The following is a 24,026-nucleotide window of genomic DNA, read 5'->3' as shown; positions in this document are numbered from 1 at the left end:
CTTAGATTCCATATATATGTGTTAGCATACGGTATTTGTTTTTCTCCTTCTGACTTACTTCACTCTGTATGACAGACTCCAGGTCTATCCACCTCATTACAAATAACTCAGTTTCATTTCTTTTTATGGCTGAGTAATATTCCATTGTATATATGTGCCACATCTTCTTTATCCATTCATCTGTTGATGGACTATTTAGGTATTTTATAATTTCCCTTTCCAATGTCTTAATAATTTTCAGTGTACAGGGCTTGCACATCTTTCATTAAGTATATTAAAAAGTATTGTTGGGGCTTCCCTGGTGGCGCAGTGGTTGAGAGTCCGCCTGCTGATGCAGGGGACACGGGTTTGTGCCCCGGTCCGGGAGGATCCCACGTGCCGCGGAGCAGCTAGGCCCGTGAGCCGTGGCCGCTGGGCCTGCGCGTCCCGAGCCTGTGCTCCGCAACGTGAGAGGCCACAGCAGTGAGAGGCCCGCGTACCGCAAAAAAAAAAAAAAAAAAAAAAGTATTGTTAAACGATATTGTAAATAGAATTGTTATTTAATCTTTCTAACTTTCTTTTTTCCTCTAGAGAATGAATTAAGCAAACCTTTATTGAAGCTTAAATTGTGGTACAGAAATACATTTCAACTGATTTAAGTCCAACACCATGAAGAGAGAAATTATGGCACCAAAATTTTCCCTCCTCTATCATACACACTAGGATTAATTTAGATTACTATTCAATCTAGTTTTCATTTTTCTAGGCTTTGTTCCATACAAATTTGTGCAGTTTTTCAACATTAAATAGAAATCTTAAATCTGTTGGGGTGGGGGGAATCAGACCTCAAGCCAATAAATGTTCATCAAATCTACTGGGACACTGTTCAAGAACAAAATCCACTTTGAGCATTGGTCCCCATAATGGCACCAAAACATTAGGTACTGTGCGCTGATTACAGAATCGGACTGATCCATTGATTGAAAGCTTCTTCAGTGAAGCTCTGAATCAACATGTTTAAAAGTCAAAAGTGTTCCAACCACTTGATTTCAGACCAAGTAGAATTTATGTTTAGAAACACTAAAAAATAGGGTTTCATTTATAAATACAGAAGGAACAAAAACGTCACTGCATCAATCTAGAAAGAATCAAAAATTGTTTGAGGACAAGAAGAAATACAAAATTGAGTCAACTTTGCTCTTTTCTCAGCTGCTTAAACGTCCGTATTAGCAAATACAGCTAAAGGATGCCAACTCTTTTAAGCCTGTATTTCTAGTCATTTCCCATTGACCACTTTGGAATTTTGTATGTTATGTTTTATGGATAGCATTCTGCTTCACCGTGTAGTATGTCTGAATAATCTGAACAGTTCTCATTCATCACTTGATGTTACTACATGGTGAAAGAAATACCAGTAAGAGGAACCGTCAGAACACTATCACATGCATCACAAAGTCACAGAACTTTTTAAGTCACAAGATGGCAAAGACATCGATTCTGCTTTGAACCAAAGTTTATGGCATTACCATTAATAGAAATTAGTGGAAGTGGCTGTGAAAGTAAAAGTTAAGGTGCATCATCTGAGCTGACTTGACTTGTTGAATCCAATACAACCTTTGTCTTAATATCTCCTTGCTAACAAATTTAGTGATAATTCTTTTATACTATTACTTAGCAAGTTAATAAAGCCATGGTTCTCATGAGGAGCTAATCTCATTTAACGGGGGGCACAGAATGGCATACGGTTTCCATACAGTTCTGCCAATATTCCCTAGTATCAATCTACACCTTCTTTGCTAATCAACACCAGCTTATTCCCAAAGAGCTCATAGTAACGAAAAATGCCAAACTCCCTTGACCTTAAAAGAAAATTAAGCCCAGAGTCCATCCCCCTGTTCCCCCTCTGGGGTATAAGGTTAGTGTACACGCACAGTGTAACAGTGTATTGCTTTAAGGAGGGGGTGTGGTTGGGAGGGAGACACCACGGTGAGGAATGACTCCATTAAAGTCACACGAGTGTAGGAAGCAGAGAGATAGTAATACACGAAATGGATAACTGCAGTCATCAGAGGACTCGACTCGTGGAAGAACTTTTTTTTTTTTTTTTTGTTTTCTGGCCTCCCTCCGCCGTGGCCTCCCCCCGCCCGGAGCACCGGCTCCGTGGCCTCTCCCGTCGCGGAGCACAGGCTCCGGACGCGCAGGCCCATTGGCCATGGCTCACGGGCCCAGCCGCTCCGCGGCACGCGGGATCCTCCCAGACCGGGGCGCGAACCCGGCTCCCCTGCATCGGCAGGCGGACGCGCAACCACTGCGCCACCAGGGAAGCCCCGGAAGAAGAACTGTGATTGGTGCTGCAGAAACATCTGTATGAAGTAGACATTGGTTTCAATAACATTAGTAGAGACTATGTTCTAGTAAGTGGAGGTAACTGGATGCAAAATCCTGGTAGCAATTTAATAGAATAGTCCCAGATGTCTAGGCTGAGGCCAACGCCTAATGAGGACGAAAGCCTTGTTGTCTGTGGGGAATTTTGAATGGTACCTGGAGAAATATTACACTGTACAGAAACCAAATTGAATTGTTTTCACAAGTGTTGTAAAGTTTCATATAGTAAAAGGTTTTTTCTGCATGCACTTCAATTTCACAGCAAGAGTGGCATAGGATACCTAAACACAGAAGAGAGCATTCGTGCAAGATATCTAACTCCTTGATATAATAATGCATATAATTCAAAATGATTACACTATCATTACATCTAGGGCTTTCTGCAACTACAAGGTGGTGGTTATGGAAAGCATGGCCCTTGGTATCGGTATCTAAAAAGCAGCCACCACCTTCTTCTATGTGTGTTCTCTTTTTGTGTTTTTTCTTCATTTTTCTTAATCAACTCTGCTGTTGTTGCTGCTTCTTAGCAAAATTGGTAAAAAAACAAAATTGTAATCATTGAACGTAGCGCTCTGGCAATCAAGACGTTTAAAACCTTCAATCTTCTGGGGCGAAGAAAGCACTGTGCAACATTTAGAACTCTGATTTACAAACAGGGTGGTCACAAATTTTCCTGGCTTGAAGACTTCCACAACTTTCCTGATCGGGTCATCACAGGAGGTCTGACTTAAGTTTGTTTCAAAGCTAACATGAGAAAATTGTGGTTCTGGAGTGATGTGAATAATCCAGTAAGTTCCATCCGATTTCATTCCATCCATTGAATACCCACAAGGATTGAACAGTGTGGGATCAATGACAGAACCTGGCATCAGGTCACGAATTCCACTCTCACGAGTGACATCCTTTGCAGTAACACCATCTTTCATGTAGAACTGGTCCATAACTGCTGGGTCAGGCTCACTCAACAGAATTTCCAGGGTTTGATCTGGCTGATTGATTACCTGACTCTCTGGGAAATCCAAAGTATACAAGTACCAACAGTCAGAATTCATGTCTCCCATACAGTATGCTGCTCCATTTGGGAAAATTGCGTTAAGAAACTCTTATTTCTTCCTGGAAATTCCGGTGTGGGTACCCTTGGTGAGAAGGCTTCATGAACTTCTTACAAGAATAAAAGAAGCTTTGAGTCAAACCCACTGTAATTCCTAGCAAGTTTCAACAGGGGAACCAATGCTTTCCGCAAGAGGGTAGTACCACATGTCTTCAAAATGAAACGTCTCTTGGAGACAAACATGCTACTCTCACTGAGTACATAAGCTTCCTGCTTGTCAGTTTTTGTCACACTTATAATTGAACACTGCACATCCTTCAAAAGTGTGTCCCACTCGGATCTTGGGATGGTGCGAAGATCCCCAGATCCTTGGTTTGCGCCGGGTTGCTGCCTGGAGAACCAAACCTCCAGCAGCTTCTCGGTCCCTTCGAAAAAATGTGCAACTTCCATCACTGTGAGACTAGCGAACAACCAACAACCACAGAAAATCAACTAAATTAAATCTCTTCTCCCGCCGCTGCTGCCGCAGCTGCGGATTGTTCCAGCTGTGTTAACTAAAGTTCAGGTTCCATTTTTGCTATAATTTGATATTAACTTTTTTTAAGGGTTAATAAAATTTTCCCGGCTTGTGTGTGTGTGTGTGTGTGTGTGTGTGTGTGTGTGTGTGTGAGCGAAAGTTGAACGTGAGTCTGTTGGAAATAGAGGCAGATACAGCTCAGTCTCTTGTAGTCCGCTGTTTCCGCGTTAGAGAGAGTAGACCGAGCGCTAGCTAATGTCGCCGGCCGTACTGTGGAAGCCTCTAACTTTTTATTGCTAATGTATAGAAGTAAGAATGACTTTTGTATACTGAACTTGTATCCTGCAATATGCTAAATTCACTTATTAGTCCTAGTAGCTTTTTTGTGTGTTGCTTAGGGTTTTTTCCAAACGCTCGGAGTTTTTTTGTTGTTGTTTCTATCTTTAGATCTTTTGTCTTTAGCTGAGCTGCTTTGAGTCTGTCCCACATATGAGTATGAGTAGTTCAAGGGTCAGTGAGAGATGAGTGTACAGAGTTTGGAGGTCACCCCGTCTCTGTCCCTTCTAAGATTACACTCTTCGGCATTCGTAGTCTGGCTTCACTTTTCGGATTCACCAAGTCAGAAATGCTGTGTTTCTCTATGCATGTTCCTACCCCCTCTGTATATGACATGTCATAGTATCCAAAGACAAGAAATTGTTGATTATAGGAACTTAAAAAAAAAAGGGAACTTTTTTCAAAATGATTCTTGAGTAATGACAGAAAATTCAGATAGTTAACGTAATATTTTGTTGATAAAAAGGAAAGAAATCTTTTATCTGGCAGTGGAATGACTTGGTCACTTTACAAAAAGAAAACCCAAATTCTGATTTTACTTTTTGTCTATCATTCATTTAAAAATTTGCAATAAAGATTCATAAGTCCTTTTCTTAATGAATGAATAAATTTATTAACATTGAGCCAAGATTTCCAGTATTTTTAAATACAATTCAATATTTTCTTCAAATTCACTATCTGTAGGCATTATAAATCTAGACAAACAGTTTATTTTCCTCAGACCCTTTACATTTACCGTTAATAGTTTATCCTCAAATTTGTCTTCTGGTATCTTTTATCATTTATAAACATTTGAATTAATTAATATACCTTCTTAGGTATGTGTTTATGAATAGATGACAAAAAATTTTTTTCATTTTATTATTTATTTATTTATTTTTGGCTGCCTTGGGTCTTTGTTGCTGCACGCAGGCTTTCTCTAGTTGAGGCGAGCGGGGGCTACTCTTCATTGTGGCGCGCGGGCTTCTCATTGCGTTGGCTTCTCTTGTTGCAGAGCACGGGCTCTAAGCACGTGGGCTTCAGTAGTTGTGGCATGTGGGCACAGTAGTTGTGGCTCCCGGGCTCTAGAGCGCGGGCTCAGTAGTTGTGGCACACAGGCTTAGTTGCTCCACGGCATGTGGGATCTTTTGTTGCAGAGCACGGGCTCTAAGCACGTGGGCTTCAGTAGTTGTGGCATGTGGGCACAGTAGTTGTGGCTCCCGGGCTCTAGAGCGCGGGCTCAGTAGTTGTGGCACACAGGCTTAGTTGCTCCACGGCATGTGGGATCTTCCCGGACCAGGGCTCTAACCCGTGTCCCCTGCATTGGCAGGCGGATTCCCAACCACTGCGCCACCAGGGAAGTCCCATAGATGATAAAATTAAACCTCTTAACTAGTTGTAAAATTTAACTGATTATATCACATTAAATAAAATAATGCATAGATTATATTGGTTTACTCTCTTAATAAACTAATAATTTTCTTGATGAAAAAAGACAAACCACATTTATCTTATATACCTATTCCTATTTCTCTGTAACCATTTATATTAGCCAACTTCAAAGTTAAAGTTTCTAGACACAAGAGAAAACTAAAAGACTGGAAACCAAGAACTGTCTAGCAAATTTTTCTATGAGCATACATTTTATGTCACTTTAACAAATTTTAAAGTGGCAAAATAAGCATGGATATATCATTTAGAGAAATTTACACATCCAGTTAATCAATCTATAGGTAACTTTTATATAAAAATAAGGAGGAAGGGTAATTTAAAACTGTATGTGGTGCCCAATGTTTGGATCTTTTCCTTTAGTTAGAAATTATCCATATATCCAAAGATTATTAATTAACTCAGTTTATCATTTGTCTAAGAGATCTTTAAGTGGACTAAACATCTGGAAATTAAAACATAGACCAACACATCAAATCTTTACGATTTAAAGCATTATAAGAATTCATGAGATTAAGTCATTTTAAAAAGATATTTTTTAAAAAAAGATATTTTATTATATAAGTTCTTTCAATTAAATTCAATTTTATTTTTTATAATTTTAAACAATTTGTGGAAACTGATAACTTACTGGATCCATAGAACTAATACAGTTAATTTAGAAGGTTTAAATCATGAGAAATTAACCCCAAATCTTACATTGATTTAATTATTGCATTATTTTTATATCATAATAAAATCAGGAGGCATAGAGTTATTTTTAAGCTAATTTTATCTCACTCTTATATATAGTCCAAAGAATCATCTAATTATCAGGAATATTACATAAATATTTTAATATAAATCTCCTATGGTCATATATCCAAAAAGATTTTTAAGACTCTTGGATATACTAAGCCTAGGTATAGGAAACAAAACTATTACCCAAACCCACATTTAAACTTTTGGGTTATAATTTCAGCAAGGGAAAAGTAGAAGCAAAAATAGTTTAATTTTTCTCTCTTTCTTATGGAAATTTTGGACTGTTAATCTGTACTAGTTATTTCTTGAGTCTGCACATAAGGACAGGAAAACTATTTATAATTAGTTAATCTCCAGACTTTCCCTAGAAAAGAGAAAATATGGGAAAGGAAGGAAGAAAGAAGTGAGAGCAAGCTGACTGCAGATAGATACGAGTGGCTGATTATCTTCTCTGTGTAAGGAGAGGAGAAGACTTAGACGAGGCAAAACCCATTTTGACAGACCCACTCAAAACTACCAGAGCTAAAGTCAGTAGAGCTCGTTTAAATAGTAATTCAGACTCTTGGCATTCTATTAAGTCATGTCCTTTAAAAGCTGGCACTTAGTAAGTATGGGAAAAAAGAGGAGGTCTCCCAATTTAAAAAGGTGATCTGTCTTTTAGATGGGCAAGACAGAGACTCTCCTCATGAGGTTTCTTCCCTTTTTGTTCTGTGTTGAATGTGTCTCTTAAATGAAAAATCTTATTCATAACAAAATTTTCAAAATGGCAACTGCAATTTCAGATTGGTAGAATTATACCAGTTAGAGAGAGATACATTTGCATTCAAATATGAAGAGAGCAGGTATTTGGCCGAAAGGTCCAGGAAAAGAAGACCTCACAAGAATGGTGTCAGTAGGAATGGTGCTTATGCAATCTTGAGAAAGAAGAATAGAGCTAAAGGCATCACACTCCCTGACGTCAGACTATACTACAAAGCTACAATAATCAAAACAGTATGGTAGTGACACAGAAAACAGACATATAGATCAATGGAACAGCATAGAGAGCCCAGAAATAAACCCATGCACTTAAATGGTCAACTGATCTATGTCAAACGAGGCAAAAATATATAATGGGGAAAAAGACAGTCTCTTCAATAAGTGGTGCTGGGAAAACTGGACAGCTACATATGAAGGAATAAAATTAGAACATTTTCTTACACCATATACAAAAACTCAGATTAAACGTAAGACCAGAAACCATAAAACTCCTGGAAGAAAGCATAGAACACTGTTTGACAGAAATTGTAACAATATATTTTTTATCTGTCCTAAGGCAAAGGAAGCAAAAGCAAACATAAATAAATGGGACTTGATTAAACTTAAAAGCTTTTGCACAGCAAAGGAAACCATCAACAATATGAAAGGACAGCCTACAGAATAGGAAAAAAATATCTGCAAATGATATGACTGATAAGGGGTTATTATCCAAAATATATAACTAGCTCATACAACTCATTGTCAAAAACATAAACAACCCAATTAAAATGGGCAGAAGACCTGAACAGACATTTTTCCAAAGAAGACACAGAGATAACCAACAGACACATGAAAAGATGTTCAACATCACTAATCATCAGAGAAAGGCAAATCAAAACCACAGTGAGATATCACCTCACACCTGTCAGAATGGCTATCATCAAAAAAGACCACAAATAACAATTGTTGGCAAGGATGTAGAGAAAAGGGAACTCTTGTACACTGCTGGTGGGAATGTAAATTGGTGCAGCCCCTATGGAAAACAATATGGAGGTTCCTCAAAAAACTGAAAAAGAATTACCATATGATCCAGCAATTCCACTCCTGGATATATATATCCAAAGAAAACAAAAACACTAACTTGAAAAGATACACACACCCCAATGTTCAAAACAGCATTATTTACAACAGCCAAGATATGGAAGCAACCTAAGTGTCCATCAACAGACGAATGGATAAAGAAGATGTGGGGTGTGTGTGTATGTATATGTGTATAATGGAATACTACTCAGCCGTAAGAAAGAATGAAATTTTGCCATTTGCAGTGACATGGATGGACCTGGAGGGTATTATGCTTAGTGAAATGTCAGACTGAGGAGGATAGATACTGTATGTTGTCACTTATATGTGGAATCTAAGAAATAAAATGAATTAATATAACAACTGAAACAGACTTACAGATATAGAGAACAAACCAGTGGTTATCAGTGGGGAGAGGGAAGGCAGAGGGGATTAAGAGGTACAAACTACTATGTATAAAATAAATAAGCTACAAGGATATATTTTACAGCATAAGGAATATAGCCAGTATTTTATAATAGCTTTAAATGGAGTATAAGCTCTAAAAAAATTTTGAATCACTGTGTTGTACACCTGAAACTAATATAATATTATAAATCACTATACCTCAATTTTTTTAAAAAAAGAGAGAGACTGGTGCTTATGCAAACCTCATATCTCCAGTATCTGGTCAAAGGCCAGGGAGTCACCAAGTGGAGTCCCAATGAACCCCCCAACAATTGATGTCTATCACTACCCTTAGAAAACAGGGCTTGTGGAAATTCACTTTAACATCATTTGCTTAACGGTGGAATTAGGTTCTTAATTCAACCAACCCAAGCAATCAATAATGAGCGACTGTATACAGGACTTGGCTGTAGGTATATACAAAGATGGATCAGGCATAAGACATAGTTTCAGCTGCCTAGGGAGCTTACAGTCTAGTTCTTCTTTTGAGCAAAATATTGCTTAAGTTGTTGCCTTAACGGTAGGATAAATCTGCCTTGGAATTGATCCAAGGTGATTGAATTACTGTGAAATAGTTTCACCAATAAGACTTAAATTCCAGAGAACCCCCCTACTGGATTCCAGCATGCTGCAGAATATTAGGATTCCTGTTCTTATGTTGGTAAGCCAGGCCAGCCCTATTTTCTGTGATGTCTTTTTTTTAAAAATAAAATAATGCATTCACAGGTTTAAAAATTAATATATAAAAATGTAGATTGAGAAGTCTTACTCTGACCCTTGTGCATAACTACTTGGTAATTGCATTCTCATTTCTCCCATGAATAAACACTATAATCAGTTTCTTAGATGTCTTTCCATTGTTTCTTTGTGCAAATACAAGAAAAAATGAATTCTTATACTTTTAAATCCCATTCTTACACAGAAGCTAGAATACCAGTTCAGAGGTGGTCAGGCAGGAGGAATTCTGTCTTACTTGGGAGAGGATCAGTGCTTTTTTTTTCTAGTCAGGCCTTCAACTGATTGGATGAAATCCACCCACATTAAGGAGGGCAATCTCATCCAGAAACACCCTCATGGAAACAACCAGAATAATGTTTGACCAAATATCTGGATACTCTGTGACCCAGTTGAGCTGACACATAAAATTAACCATCACAAGGGTCTTGCCCCAATTAATGGTAGAGTAACTGCTACTCTGGTCTTGCCTAACAACGTTTAAGAGCAAAACCCAAAAGGATCAAATTGTTTCCAGACTGTATCTCAGAACAAAGCTAAAGAATATTTTTAGCAATGCAAAAATATCTAGGACCCAACAAGGTAAAATACACAATGTCTGCATCCAGTCAAAAATTACTAGGTATGTAAGGAGGTAGGAGATATTCCAGTAACTGACCAGAAATGACACAGATGGCAGAATTAGTAAATATGGACATTAAAATAATTATTATAATTGTATTCCATATGTTTAAGAAGCTAGAGGAAAGATTGTGTTAATTAGAGCCATGGAAGATAAACTTCTAGAGATGAAAACTACAATTGCTGAGATGAATATATTGAATGAAATTGATATCAGAATAAACAGTGTAGAAATAAAGATCATTGATTTTGAAGACAATGTAAACTGTCCAAAATGAAACACAGAAAGAAAAAAATCTGAAAAAAATTAATGAACAAAGCATCAGTGAAGTGCAGGGCCAATTATATGTGTAATTGGAGTGTCTGAAGGAGGAAGGAAGTGTGAGGGATAGAAGAAATAACAGAAGAAAAAAATGACTGAAAAAAAAAACCTCCAAATGTAATGAAAGTAATAAACCCATAAATCCAAAAATCTCAAGGAACTCCAAGCACAAGAAACATGAAGAAAAATGGTATCAAGGCACATTATACTCAAATTGCTTAAAACTAGTGCTAGAGGAGAATGTTAAAAGCAGCCAGAGAAAATGAAGATTAGGATGACAGCAGATTCCTCTTTGAAAACAGTGTAAGCCAGGCAACAGTGGAGCAACATCTTTAAACTAACAAAAGAAAAACATCATCAACCTAGAATTATTTTCTTGGTGAAAATATCTTTCAAAAACAAAGGCAATATAAAGTCTTCTTCAGACATATCAAAAACTGAAAGAATTCATTACCAGCAGGCTTGCACTAAAAAAAAAGTAAAAGAATGTCCTTGAAGCAGAAGAAAAATACCTGGTGGAAACCAGAGCTACAAAAAGAAAGTGATACACTGGAGAAGGGTAACTACCTTGTAAATATATAATAATTTTTCTCATTATTTATTTACTTATTTTAAAATTTATTTATTTATTTATTTATTTATTTATTTATTTATTTTAGGCACGTGGGCTTCAGTAGTTGTGGCATGCGGTCTCAGTAGTTGTGGCTCACGGGCTCTAGAGCGCAGGCTCAGTAGTTGTGGCGCATAGGCTTAGTAGCTCCGCGGCATGTGGGATCTTCCCGGACCAGGGCTCGAACCTGTGTCCCCTGCATTTGGCAGGCGGATTCTCAACCACTGCGCCACGAGGGAAGCCCTTTTCTCATTATTTAAATCTCTTTAAAAGATATGTCTTTTAAACAAAAGCAGAAATAACACACTGGCATTTACAGCTTATGTAGAAGTAAAGTTCATGACAGCAGCAGCACAAATGGGAGTGGGAAAATGGAAGTGTACTGTTGTAAGATTCTTGTACTGTATGTGAAGTGATATATCATTTGCAAGTAGATTGTGATAAGTTAAAGATATATATGATAGACTCTAAAGCAGCAGAGTTATAGCTAATAAGCCAACAGAGGTAAATTATAATAATGAAGATATTTAATTAATACAAAAAAGGGCAGACAGAAAAACTTGGAAAAATGAACAAAGAACAGATTACATAGCAGTACATCTGAAACTTATTTTTTAAAAAAGAACAGATTGGATAAATATAAAATAGCAAGATGGTAGATTAAATTCCATATTGATATTATGTTAAATATAAAAGTCTAAACGTCCCAATAAAAAACAGAGACTGTCAGATTGGATAAAAATGTAAGACCCATTTATATGTTACCTCCAATGAACCCACTTTCTTTTTTTCTTTTGCGGTACGCGGGCCTCTCCCTGTTGTGGCCTCTCCCATTGCAGAGCACAGGCTCCGGACACGCAGGCTCAGCGGTCATGGCTCACGGGCCTAGCTGCTCCGCGGCATGTGGGTTCTTCCCGGACTGGGGCACGAACCTGTGTCCCCTGCATCAGCAGGCGGACTCTCAACCACTGCGCCACCAGGGAAGCCCTGAACCCACTTTTAATATAAAGATACAAATAGATTAAAAGCAAAAGGGTGGAAAAAGTTGTACCATGTCAACATTAATCAAAAGATTAACTTAAACGTCTATATCAGACAAAGTAGATTTCAAAACAGAGCATATTACCAAGGATAAAGAGAGACATTTTGTAATGGTAGAGAGGTCAATCCAATAAGAATATATAATCCTAAGTGTTTATATGCGTATTAGAGATTCAAAATACATGAATCAAAAACTGAGGGCTTCCCTGGTGGCGCAGTGGTTGAGAGTCCGCCTGCCGATGCAGGGGACACGGGTTCGTGCCCCTGTCCGGGAGGATTCCGCGTGCCGCGGAGCGGCTGGGCCCGTGAGCCATGGCTGCTGGGCCTGCGCGTCCGGAGCCTGTGCTCCGCAGCGGGAGAGGCCGCAGCAGTGAGAGGCCCGCGTACCGCCAAAAAAAAAAAAAAAAAAAAAATCAAAAACTGATAGAACTGCAAGGAGAAATCCACAATTATATTTGGAGATTTTAACACCTCTCACTCAATTGATAGAACACATAGACAGAACATCAATAAGGATATGGGAGATTTGAACAATATAATCAACTGTCTTGGCTTAATTAACATTTATAGAACACTCTACCCCCTCCACCCCAAACAGTAGAATACACATTCTTTACACGTGCACATGAAGCTGTTACCAAGATAAATCATTTTCTGGGCCATTAAAAAAGTCTCAGTGAATGTAAGCTGATTCAAGTCATAGAAAGTATGATCTCTGACTGCAGAGGAATTAAATGAGGAATCAGTAACAGAAAGATATCTGGAAGAGCTTTCAATTATTTGGAAATGAAATAACACACTTTTAAATAAACCATGAGTCAAAGAAAAAAAAAATCAAAAGTGAAATTAGTAAGTATTTGCAACTGAATGAAGGTAAAAATGCAACATAAAATTTTGGGGATGGGGCTAAAGGGGAATTTATTTAACACTAAAACCCTGTATTAGAAAAGAAAAAAACTTCAAATAACTGACCTTGGGATCCCATCTTAAGAAACTAGAAAAATGAAAGCTAGTGAAACCCTAACTAAGCAGGAAAAAAGGTCAATGTGGAAATCAGTGAAATGGAAAACAGAAAAACCATAAAGAAATCTATGAAACCAAAAGCCAGTTCTTTGAAAAGAGCAATAAAATTGATAAACCTCTGGCCAGACCAATCAGGAAAAAAAGAGAAGACAAAAATTTTAGTAAGTAAACCAAATAGCAACCTAGAAAAAACAGACAAGTTCTTTGAAACACACAAACTGCCAAAACTCACTCAAGAAGAAACAACCAGAATAGGCCCAAATCTATTAAAGAAACTGAGTTTGTATTGTAGTTAAAAACCTTCCCACAAAGAAAATGCGAGGGCCTGATGGTTTTACTGGTGAATACTACCAAACATTAAAGAAAGAAATATTACAAATTCTATACAGCCTTTCCAGAAATTAGAAAAAGAGGGAACAGACACTTCCCAGCTCATTCTTCAGGGTAAGCATTACTGGGCAGATGTTTCCTCTCAGTCTCTTCTCCCTGTGCATCCAGAGGAATCCTTTTAAATATAATCAAATCCCAGTCTCTCCTCTGCCCCAAACCTCCAGTGCCTTCCCAGCTCCTTCAGAGTAAAAGCCAAAGCCCTGTCAATCACCTTAGGCAGACAAGATCTCCCCACCTCCCTGCAACTTGTGGCTAATGTCCTTTTACTCTCCCTCTTACCTACTCTGTTTCATCCACGTTGACCTCTTTGCTCTTCCTTGGACCTCCCCCAGTCATCCTCCCTGCCCCATTGACTTTGCAATTGCTGTTCCCTATGCTAGGAAAGTGCTTCCCCCGTACGTAGTTCACGCTACCTCCTTTGGGTCTTTGCTCAATTGTCATCTTCAGTGATGGTGTTTCTGACCACTTTATTTAAAATTATAATCTCAATCCCCACTCCTCAACCTCAGCAACCCCATCCCTCTTACCTGCTTTTTCTCCCTAGCGGTTTTTACCCTCTTACGTATTCTATAATTTATTTTGTTGTCTGTCTCCCCTACCCCCAATGGAAAGTGAACTATCGAGGGGCAGGGATTTTTTCCCCATATTCTACCTGTTGTAACCCTAGAGCGTAGGACAGTACCTAGCTCTTAGTATGTAATCTGTAAACATTTGCAGAATATTTCTCTCTTAATGGTGCTCTCTTTGCTTTGTTCTCAAAAAAAAAAAAAAAGAAAGAAAAAGAAAACCACCTTCCTGTCTAAAGCGATATATTCTCAGATTGTCCCATACTTTGACGACCAGGAATTTTTAAACCCATGGATTTACGAGAGGTGTTCCTCTCCTTTGTGGGGAAGGAGAGGGGTAATTACGAAAGCAACATGAGGAAAGGAGAACTGACAGAGGATTTCTTAGGCAGATCAGTTTTAGAAAGGATGATGTATGAAATTGAGGCTTTGAAAGTTGATTCCTTTTTAAATAAATACTTGCATACTTCTTGGAAAGATTACATGAACCCCCATCCAGGCATCAATGTACCCCATTTTGAAGGCTAAGACCAAAGTTTATTTAACTTAATGATAGATCCTTGCTATTTAAACAATCTACAGTGAATATATGTGTATTCATTTTCACTTGTATGTGTAGGCAAGTCTGTAAATTCCCAGAAATAGAATTGCTGGGTCAAAGGGTAAATAAATTTGAGGTTCTGAGAGATATTGAATATTGCCAAATTTCACTTATGGGGCTTTTTGAGAACCAGAAATCAGATATGCAAATCCTAGGCAGAGTCAAGAGCTAGCAACTATAGGACAAAGTTAAAGGCAATTTTGTCACCTTAAATAGTGGAAAGCTGCAGAATTAAACACTGCTTTCAGTCCTTAGGAGACCATGTACAAACCTGATAAGCCCCCGCCCCTTGGCTTTGTACAACTCGCTGGCAGGAAGTTGAACACCCAGGGCTCTGGACACTGTTTTTCATAAAGCTTTCTGGCTCACTTGCTCTGGAAATGTTGAGACAGGAATCAGTTGCAGCCAGCCAGGGCTGACTGTCCATGTTCTTGATGTGGTTTGCTGGAGACCTGCCCCGCATCCTCCTGTGGCCCAAAGGCTCCTAAATCCATTTGTGAGGATTGGTTGGTTGTGGGCACAGTCTAGATAAGGGAAGCCAGTTTTTCGGTACAAGCGCTGGCATTTGTTAAGTTAGCAAACTTACTCTTTCTAGTCGGGAAAATGTCATTTTTAAAAAGCCCTTGACAAGGAGAAAGAGAAAAATTTACCTTAGGCCTTGAATGAGCTCACAGACTGAGCGCCTAGACAGATGATGACAGGCTTTTGACTCAGCCTCCATTTTGCAGGTGAATGAGGCTCAGAGGGGGGGAAGTGCCTCCCCGAGCCTCCCACTGGAACCCAGGGCCGTGCTCTCTTGCAGGGCTTCTCTCTACCACCCACAGCTGCCTCTCCTCCACGGTCACCAGTGCTTTCCTATCCAGGTACAGGGAGGTTTGCATTAGAGAAAGACACCCCTTTAGCGTGGATTTCTACCACCTGGCATGACAATGGATAAAGCTACTTATCAGTGCTGTTTGTACTTCTGATATCTATTCCACTTGGGGTCTTGTAAGGCAGAAGGAACAAAGGGAGAGAAACCGAATCGTACAGACTGTGCTCACTCTAGGACCACTAACAGAATTCTCAGCGGCCAAATCAAGTCCAGCAGTGCAGTGCCGCCTCACAGCCCCAGGGGGCTCTATTCACAGGGACGCGCCAAGCAGGGGCTCTGGCAGTGAGTGGACTCCCCTGAGCAATGGGACGTTTGAAGAAGGAAAACAGTGTTTTTATTGAGGTATAATTTACATATGGTAAAATTTGCCCCTTTTAGAGTATGCGTTTTGACAGTGCTTATAGTCATGTAACTACCACCACCCTTGAAATCTAGAACAGTCCATCACTCCCTGCCCCTCCCCCGCCAGTCCTAATTCCTTTGGTCGTCAGTGCACCCTCCCAGCCCCTGCAACCACTTTTCAGTTTTCTGTCCTTAGGATTTTGTCTGTTACAGAATATCACAAATAGAATCATGAAGGGTATAACCTTTTGAGTCAGGATGCATTTAAGATTCATCCATGTTGTTGCATGTAATCAACGTGGTCCAGTCCTTTTTATTGCTGAGTAGCGTTCTGTTGTATGAAGATACCCCAGTGTGTTTATCCATTCAGCTGTTGAAGGACATTTGAGTTGTTTCCAGTTTTTGATGATTATGAATAAAGCCACTGTAAATTCACATATAGGTTTTTGTGTAGACATTAATTTTCATTTCTCTTGATTAAATAATTAGGACTGGAATTGCTAGGCCATATGTTAAGTGTCTGCTTAACTTATGAGAAACTGCCAAACTGTTTTACAAAGTGCATGTATTATTTTGCATTCCCACCAGCAGTTCCTACCAATTTGCATTCATGCCAGTCGCTCCACATTTTTACCAGCACTTGATATTTTCTCCCAGTCTTTGACTTGTTCTTTTCATTCTCTTAACCGTGGCTTTAGACGAGCATAAATTTTGGGAATTCCCTGGCGGTCCAGTGGGTAGGACTCCACGCTTTCACTGCCGTGGGCCCAGGTTCAGTCCCTCGTTGGGGGGAACTAAGATCCCGCAAGCCTCATGGCACGGCCAAAAGAAAAAAGAAGGGCATACATTTTTAATTTTGATGGAAGTCCGGTATATGAGTTATTCTCTTAAGGTTCATACTTGGTATTGGACCTAAGAAATTTTGCCTAACGCAAGATCACAAAGATATTCTTCTAGAAGTTTTATAAGTTTTTATTTAACATTTAGATCTATAATCCATTTTGTATTAAATTTTATATGTGGTGCATACTGACCAAGTGTCATCATTTTGTATATGGATGCACGATATTCCGGGACCGTTGGTTCAAAACACTGTCCTTTCTCCATTGAATTGTCTTTGCACCTTTGTGGAGAATCAGTTCAGCACATATGAGTGGGCTACTTGTATGCTTTTAACTGATTTCTAAATTCTGAAAGGAGAATGGTAAAAGGAAGAATCTTCCAGTCTTTCTATACTACTGATTTCTCCACTAGGAAGCCTCTCCTAACATCTGTAGGTAGAATTATCCACTTCTTCTGGGCTCCTTTTTATTATTATTTATTTATTTACTTATTTATTTGGCCGCACAGCACAGTTTGCGGGATCTTACTTCCCCGACCAGGGATTGAACCTGTTCCCTCGGCAGTGAAAGTGCGGAGTCCTAACCACTGGACTGCCAGGCCATTCCCTGGGCTCCTATAGCTATTATGCATACGCTTATTATGGAATTTTTCTCACCCTTATGAGAGTCCTTGTTTCAGGGTCTGCTCCTCTCTCCTTCCCACCTCTCTCTCAAGACCAAGCATCCTTGGAGGCCCAGAAGCGTGTCTTCTTCCTTTTTATCATCTTCATCACCACTGACTGGCTCTATAATATTTGTTGAATGAATGGCCCATTCTCAAATCTTTGATTGACAAGTGATGACAAGTCAAGAGTTTTATGAGAGCTGTACCAGTCAGATGAGGACCAAGAACTGAAGATAAAGACCCAATTCTCTTTTGTTGTGGTCTCTCCCGTTGCGGAGCACAGTCTCCGGATGCGCAGGCTCAGCGGCCATGGCTCACGGGCCCAGCCGCTCCGCGGCACGTGGGATCCTCCCGGACCGGGGCACGAACCCGCGTCCCCTGCATCGGCAGGCGGACTCTCAACCACTGTGCCACCAGGGAAGCCCAAGACCCAGTTCTCTTTAAAGCAGGAGCTGTTTCTTATTCTACTTTGGTGTGACCTCTGTTTTGCCAGGCACGCTTAGGGTGGGTCTGTCATACCAGGCACATTTGGGTTATTGGTGGAATCTCAGCTGCATAGCATGCCTGGCTTCTTGAGTCCCTCTTCCTTTGGGATTACTTCATGCTGGGCTTCAGTCACTGTGGCTTTGTTGGGAATACAACTCCCTACTTCCCTTGAGTTGTTTTGGAGATCAGACAAGAAAAAGTAAGGGAAAACGCTGGACAGTATTGAGAATTATTGACTGATTAACCTTTGCAATTCATTTGTTTATCAGAAGCCTAAGACTCATGAAATATTTATTGTTAGTTCCAGTATTTAACTGGTTGCTTCTCCTTCGCCTAGTACTTTGGAAACATAATATTTACCACCTAGAAATTTTACTACCTAGACATTTTCTTACCATAGATCTTAAATATTCTTCTTAACATTTTGATCTCAACTAATTTACTCGGATTCTTGGTTTCTCTGAGAAGTTTAACAGTTTGGACTGTCTGTCCAGAAGATGAGTGGTGCCAGGGTGTATATTTGGGAACTCTTAAAGTTGCAGCCCTTCAGGCCTCTGTGAAGGCTGCAGACTGGAAAGCTGCAGTTACTTGTGAGAGTATCCAGGTGCTTCCTATGAGTGGGAGATGTGTTTCTGTGCCTTTCAGTCTTTGATGTGCCAGGCTGCTGGCTTTCTCAGATGTCTCTATTTTAATCAACCTGAGCTACATCTCCCACTCCCACCCAGGTCTTGATCATCTTAGTTGTATATACAGTCCTCCCCCTCACATACACTCCTTAGCCAGGAGTATGCCGAGAGCCAGTAGAGGTGTCAGGGCGGGGTGGAATTGTTGCATGTTTCCTCTCCGGGAATGTGGCTCTCATTAGAAGCGTCTCTAAATAAGATGCCACGTACCTGCAACACATAGAGCATGGTCTTTTTAGGTTCACAGCATGGAACTGAGCAGCCAAACTTATTGCATTTCTAATCCTCTGTCTCATCCTTTCTGTGACATCCAATCAGGAAATGGGGTCAAAATCTTAGAACACATTGCTTTCTCCCTTTTTTATTAACATTTTTTGAGGTAAGATTTACATGCCATAAAATTTACCATTTTAGTGTACAATTCAGTGATTTCTAGTAAATTTATAGAGTGTGCAGCCATTACCACAGTCCAGTTTTAGAACACTTCCATCATCCCAAAAAGATCCCTTGTGCCCCTTTGCAGTCAGTCCACCCTCATGCCCAGGCAGCCGCTAAATCTGCCTTCTGTCTCTATAGATTTGCCTTTTCTGCACATTTCCTATGAATGGAATTATACAATATGTAGTCTTTGTGACTGGCTTCTTTCATATCACAGTGTGTTTTTGAGATTTATCTATATCGTAGCACATATCAGTACTTCATTCCTTTTTATTATTGAATATTATTCCATTCTTTGGATGTACATTTTGTTTATTAATTCATCAACTGATGGACGTTTGGATTGTTTCCAGTTTTGGCTGTTATGAATAATGCTTCTGTGGACATTCATGTACAAGTCTCTGTGTGGATATGTTTTCATTCCTCTAGGGCAGATTCCTAGGAGTAGCGTTGTTGGGTCTTATAGTAAGTTTATGTTTAACTTTTTAAGGAACTGCCACAGTGGTTTCTATAGTAGGGCTGTACCATTTTATGTTCCCACCAGCAGTGTATGAGTGTTGTAGTTTCTTCACATCCTCACCAACACTTGGTTTTGTCTGTCGTTTTGATCATAACTATTTGAGTGGCTGTGAAGAAGTACCTCATTGTGGTTTTAGTTTCCATTTCTGGAATGACTAATGATGCTGAGCATCTTTTCATGTGCTTATTAGCCATTCATATTTCTTCTTTGGTAACACATCAATTTAAATCTTTTATCCATTTTTTAATTGGTTTGCTTACTGTCTTATTGTTGTGTGTTAAGAGTTCTCTGCATTCTGGATACAAATTCTTTATCAGATATATGATAGAACACAGAATTTTTTAATCTTCCTCACACCAGTACCAGAGACTCTGGAAAGGGGAAGGGACAGTTAAGGTAGCAATAATAATTAATGTGTAATTTTTGAGTCTTTGTTATGAGCTGGATACTGGACTATGTGTTTCACAGCGATTATTTAAGACACTTTCTCATTTTCTAAAGGCTATAGGATAATTTCAAACGCTTGCTCTTCAATTAACAGTTTTTAATAGATAAAGAAAAGAAACAATTGATTTGGGAAATTCATAGATTTACGGAGTTAAAACTGGTCTTTTAGTATTACCGGAGAGACAAAATGGCTCTTATACAGATGAGAATACCAGCGGTTTAAAACAGCTAGATGTTTATTTCTCGCTTCTGTTAACAGGCTGACATTAGCGGTCCTGCATGTGTATGGGTACTCCACAGAATCAGACACCTGCTATGTTGTTACTTTTAAGGTGTGGATTCTACCTCAGGATCCAAATGGCCACTCCAGCAAGCCTGTCCCCTTGCAGGCAGTGGGAAGTAGAAAAGAGAGGGAGGGCATTCTCATTCCTTTTAAGAACCTGAGCCAGAAGTTGCATGTATCGGTGCTGCTCGCCGTATCACTGGTTAAAACTTAGTTACGTGGTGATGACTAGGCACAAGAGGGTCTAGGAAATGTAGTCTTTGTTCTGGGGCCATACGTCCTTCTAAAACTGAAGGGCTGGTGGTGAGAGAGGAGCACAGATGTTAGGGGACATTGTTGGGCTTGGCGGTTCCTGTAACTAGTCTGTGTGGGATTCCCATTACTTTTTCATCAAAGAAGGTCTAGTTGATATGAGGTCATTGGCCTAAACCTTTTGGAGGAGTTCATTTTACTTTTGTTTTAGAATTGCACTAGAATGTTCTTAATGGTGAAGTAGCCATAAATATGAATTACTATTGCTTAGGGAATGTGAAGATACCTTAGTGATTAAATACAATTCTGGAGTTGCTTTACTGAATACAGATTTTATATACCAGCTCGTAGGAAGGGTAGCAAACAAGAGGACAGCTTCTGCCAGGTTGACTTTGTTTTGTAGTTTTCTTTTCAGGTGGCTCTGTCCTCCTGACAGTGCCATTTGATGAGCAGTTTCTCCAATGTTAACTGTAGCTGTTCTTCTCTGGTTAGTATGTAGTTCTGGATCAATATGCCAGATCTGTCTCTTTAGGAAGAAAAAGAGCAGTACTGTTTCATTTAGAGATGTCATTACTTGTCTAAGGACAACAGTAATTTCTAACACGTGTAGGGAAGCAATCTTCTGGATCCATTTGTCCTTTGTATGTTTAAAACCCTGACAACAAAACAAATTGGTACTGAATGTTTTGAAGAAACAAACATTAACGCTCCCTGAGTGTTTCATTTCTAGGTTTTCAGGCCTTGGTAACATTACCAAGAAATCTGCTTTCCCGGGTGCAGCTCTATTGCTGAGAAGATTTTAATATCAAAGGAGCCCATACTTTTACAGCCCATTTCAGCTGCCCCAGAGATAACTTGGATAAACATGGGCTCCTCCACGTACCTCCTAATCCCTGCTGGGTCTTACACTGTGGGGAGGTTCAGACAACTTGTTTTCTTTCCCTTCTGGCCCTTCTCTCTACACTCCCCTCCAGCTGCCTTCTTTCCCCCACCCCCAAAGTAACGTGATCTCCTAGCCCTGGTCTGCTGCTTTGGCAGATTCTTTTAGTCTTAGAGAAAGAGAGGAAAAAAATTAACCATTGGTTTCCCAGTTCAGACTTAACAAAACTATAAAAGCCAAAAGCAGTAGCAGTGTTTGAAAATAAAAGTATTGTTTGTAAATAACCAGTGCTTGGGCTTTTCTTTCATGAAAATAAAAGTATTGTTTGTAAATAACCAGTGTTTGGGCTTTTCTTTTATCAACGAGTTCTGCTTAAGTGAGATTAAATTTACCTTATTATAATGATGATAGCTTATCGCCTTTAGATTTTTTGCAACATTGCTACTTTTGACTTGTTTGTTTTGCAGATATCTTAATCTTTATTCAGTATTCAGATTAAATACAAACAAACAAGACTTTCCACGATTTAAAATAAAATTCTGTGGCATTTATTTCAAAAGTTAACCAGAGTAAAAGGAACAAAGACAATTCATGAAATCATGCAAAACCTCTTTAAGTTGAATTCAAGCACTTAGATTTTAATAAGAATATCGCAAACTATTTTTGTTTAATAACATAACTGTTTATAATTTAACTTTAAGTTATGTGACTGGATTTAAGAATTCAGGGTTTGGTCGTTTCTTCACCACCAGCAATATTAAGATTTGAGACCTGTAGTTTGCAACAAATTTTAAATACTTTTTCAGCCTAGTATCCTAAAACTAGTCTGTCAGCTCTTAATTATGGGTGCCTAGTGGGTGTCACATAATCGAAAAAATCTAGCAAGGTTGTTTGGAGATCTGGGCTCTTTTCCTGGCTCTGCCACTAACTTGCTATGAGACCTTGTACAAGTTTTCTTAGCCTGTTTGTGCCTCAATTGTCTCATCTGTAAAATGGTGGAACTAGATTCTTTTTTTTTTTGGATAAAAAAAATAAATTTATTTATTTTTTATTTATTTTTGGCTGTGTTGGCTCTTCCTTGCTGCGCGCGGGCTTTCTCTAGTTGTGGCGAGCGGGCTTTCTCTAGTTGTGGCGAGCGGGGCTACTCTTCGCTGCAGCGCATGGGCTTCTCATTGTGGTGGCTTTTCTTGTTGCGGAGCATGGGCTCTAGGCACGCGGGCTTCAGTAGTCGTAGCACGCGGGCTCGGTAGTTGTGGCTTGCGGACTCTAGCGCGCAGGCTCAGTAGTTGTGGCACACGGGCTTTGTTGCTCCGTGGCATGTGGGAGCTTCCCAGACCAGGGATCGAACCCGTGTCGCTCAGTAGTTGTGGCACACGGGCTTTGTTGCTCCGTGGCATGTGGGATCTTCCCAGACCAGGGATCGAACCCGTGTCCCTTGCATTGGCAGGCGGATTCTTAACCACTGTGCCACCAGGGAAGTCCCCAAACTAGATGCTAATTGAAAATGATTAAAGTTTGCAGACCTGTTTTTATTTCTATTACCTCCCCCAAGCCCCACTGGAATGATAATAAAAAGATTTTTTGAAAAGTGAAAATGCATAAGGACAAAACGAACCCAAAGGGAAAAGTAGATAAGAAAGGTGAACACATTTTTGGAAAATGAGAGGCAGTCAGAAGTGTGGCAATAGACTTAGCAGAATCGAAGAAGCTGAAGCCTAACCTCTTCTAAGAGAGACATTGATTAGAAGTAAGCCAGTTTACTTGTAAGAACCTGAGAGAAAAAGTCAGAAATTAGAGGCATTAGTACCACAGAAAGCAGGGGGTTGTGAGGCCTTAACTGAAATCAAGAGGATCAGTTGAAAGTCTGTAAAGGACTTTTTAGATTCTTCACACCCTTCCCCATCCCTGTACAGCCAGATGACCACTTCTGTTTCCCACCTACATGAGACAGAAGTATTATTGAGAAATTGCCCTATAAAGGCTCCAGACTCAGTGATATTACCCCCATCTGGGGTGCAGGTAAGCCATTGGGCTGAAAACAGTGGGGTGGGCAAGAGCAGATTTTTTTTTTTTTAAGTCTGCATGCTGAATAATGAGATTCTCAGGCCTCTTCCAATACTTGGTAGCCAGAGCCCTAACAGAGAAGAGATGGGAAGATTCTTTTCTAGAGAAAAAAACAAAAAAATAAAATTGAATGATCCCAGAGAAAAGCCCATTTGGGGGTTCTCTTGATGGAAAAGTAAGCTCACCCCCTCCCTTCACTGAAGTCCACAGGTTGTGCCACTTCCATGCATATTTTTTTAGTTCCTCTTTCATGTATAATGAATGGAGAGCCAAATTAAAAGTCTCTACATGATAGATAGAGGGTAAAACAAATTCACAGAAAATGGGAACATGGTGGAAATAAAGACAATGCAGGAAACAGAAGAAGAGTTCAGAAGAACTATTCATTGCTCTCCTCAGAGAAAAATAACAGCAAACATCAAACAACAGTGTGTTATTAAAAAGTAACAATCAGAATAAAATGAGCTCTTTAATATTGAAAACATGATAGCTAAAATTTAAAATTCAACCCAAGACTTGGCAAATAGTCTATCTCAGAAAGCAAAACACAAGACAAAGACTTAGACAACAAAAGAGAACAGATAAGAAGATTAGAAGCTCAATCCCAGGGCTTCAGTATACATCTGGTAGGAATTCCAGA

General features: G+C 39.5%; 1 protein-coding gene and 1 pseudogene across 4 annotated transcripts in view; one reads left to right on the top strand and one right to left on the bottom strand.

The window, feature by feature from the left end:
• Positions 1 to 24,026, top strand: part of ABL1 (ABL proto-oncogene 1, non-receptor tyrosine kinase) — a 135,740-nt gene that overhangs the window by 59,906 nt on the left and 51,808 nt on the right. The gene's annotated exons all lie outside the window — the stretch shown is intronic.
• On the bottom strand, positions 2,551 to 3,578 carry LOC102988272 (S-adenosylmethionine decarboxylase proenzyme-like; annotated as a pseudogene).

The sequence above is a fragment of the Physeter macrocephalus genome, chromosome 13 (assembly GCF_002837175.3).
Source record: "Physeter macrocephalus isolate SW-GA chromosome 13, ASM283717v5, whole genome shotgun sequence".
Taxonomy (NCBI): Eukaryota; Metazoa; Chordata; class Mammalia; order Artiodactyla; family Physeteridae; genus Physeter; species Physeter macrocephalus.
The sequence above is the reverse complement of the archived record's forward strand: the minus strand, read 5'-3'. Positions and strand labels throughout refer to the sequence as shown.